We start from the raw sequence: 2183 nt of genomic DNA on the forward strand, positions 1-2183 counted from the left end.
CACTCCAGTCTGGGCGACAGAGTGAGACTCCAACTCAAAAAAAAAAAAAATTCCAAAATCTATGAACAAATTATTTAAGTCCTCTGTGTCTCAAGTGTACCCATGTGTGAAATGGGGATAATAAAACTTACCTCATAGAGTATTGTGAGCACTAACCGAAATTATATATGGAAACATGTGACCAGTGGACTATAGGTGCCTAAAACTGTTTTTGTAAAGGAAGAGAGTCTTCATACCTGTCACAAACTGGGAATTCAGGTGTTGAGGAAAGCGAGATGGATTTGCAGGTGCTGAGTACCGCCAAACAAGAAACATAACCTTTTGCCATTTTGCTGTTGTCTGGCAGGTTTCCAGGCCAGTGCTGCAGAGGCCTCCTCAGCCTTATCCTTCAGCTGTGTTCTGTCATCTGTATCACACAACCATGTCATCATTCTTCTGCCCTTTTCTCATTCTGGTTTCCGTGGAGGTGAAGTCAGTTTCTACTTCCTACTTCCCTCCTGGACAGAAAGTCTCTCGTATGGTACTTTGCCCTGTGCTTCTTGAAGTGCTACCTCTCCTCCTGGCTCTGTTCTGCCCTTTTCTCTTATCTCTCCGACAGTCACTTCTGGGGTGGAATGTGCCATCTGTTTCTGAGACTGAACAGAAGTTTGGGAAAGGGGGAGGGACAGCGCGTCCAGGGTTTGCGTGTCAGGAGACACGTTACAGCTGCTGCAGGGCAAACCCGGGTGAAACCACAAGCCAGAGGCCTCTGGGTAGGCTGGCGGCCGTGAGGCCCGCCCCTCGGCTTCTCTCTCATCTGTGTCTCACCCAGAGCTTTCCTGGCAGGAGTGGGAGAGGTTGGTATCGAGTCCTTGAGCCCTGACTCATTCCCTGACCTAGTTGGGTGTTACCCAGTTATCTTCCAAATATCTCTCCAGGGACCTCAGTCAACAACACCAACAGTGTAATCCCAGACAGAAGGCATAAGACAAAAGCAGACTGCCTGCTTCATTTACATCTGAGGGTCACAACAAACACCAAGGGGTTTCCAGTCCCCATGGTTTTATATGCCACCCAGGAGGTTACATTGGATGTAAAATGAACAAAATCATCTTACACTGTTACACTAAAAGATTGGCTATCTTCCATATTTCTTTATAGAAACAATCATGCTTAACTTTCTCAAAAAAGAACAAAATTGTGGGTTTTTTTTTAGGCAGGGGAAGGGGCTGGTGGGGGAAGGGGAAGAGCCGGGAACACTGAGCCAGGAAGGGACTGGTGGTTATCACACAGTGAATCAAGGGCCTATCTAGGGACACAACTCAGGTTTCCTAACCCCACCCCGAATTCCATTCTTTTCCCCAGCCTAGTTACTTATAGACTATGGTAATGTCCTGGACTTCTTGACTTTTCCACTTTCTCATAGTTGCCAGATTCCTGAGGGTTCAATAGGAAATCAATTGTATTATGTTTCTGGGCTCCATGTATATTCCTTTCAGTAAGAAAGGAGAAATGTGAGATATGTGTTTGTTGCCTCCTAGCAGGCTATGGAAAACACTTTGGAGATATCTAAGATTCAAAGAGGACCAACGTAGTATGTGATCCCAAGATTAGATTCTCAGAGCCAGGAGAGTCCATTTTTAAAGCATGTGTTGGTGTTCATGACCCTAATATCTTTATAAGTCACTGCACCAGTGGATGCTGAACATTATTTTCTTAATTTCTCTATATTCAAAATCCCAGTCTCTCCCTAACTAGGGTCATCCTTCCTGAAGACATTAGCTGGTTTCCAAGAAAGCAGATTTTAGCTTTATCCCTTGGCAGAGAGAATGGAGTCATTGCACACAGGCCAGAACATTCTTACTGCCAGAGCTCCCCATCTGGAAGAAAAGAGAAAGAGTTTCAAAGTTTCCATAAGGGCTGCCTGGAGGGGAGGAAGAGAGAAGAAGGGTTGGGGAGGGAAGAAGAGACCCACAGGGCTGGAATCCCAGACTTCACAGTTGGAAAGAAAATCCTATTCAGCAGATCTAAAACCTGGTCCAGCATGACCATACCTCTCCCTTCTATCTAACCCTTAACCAGAATTTCTTTCTTCTTTTCTTTCTTTCTTTCTTTCTTTCTTTCTTTCTTTCTTTCTTTCTTTCTTTCTTTCTTTCTGTCTCTCTCTCTCTCTCTCTCTCTCTCTCTCTCTCTTTCTTTCTTTC

Source organism: Carlito syrichta, unplaced genomic scaffold (genome assembly GCF_000164805.1).
Source record: "Carlito syrichta isolate Samal-C Ts95f unplaced genomic scaffold, Tarsius_syrichta-2.0.1 Scaffold288246, whole genome shotgun sequence".
Taxonomy (NCBI): Eukaryota; Metazoa; Chordata; class Mammalia; order Primates; family Tarsiidae; genus Carlito; species Carlito syrichta.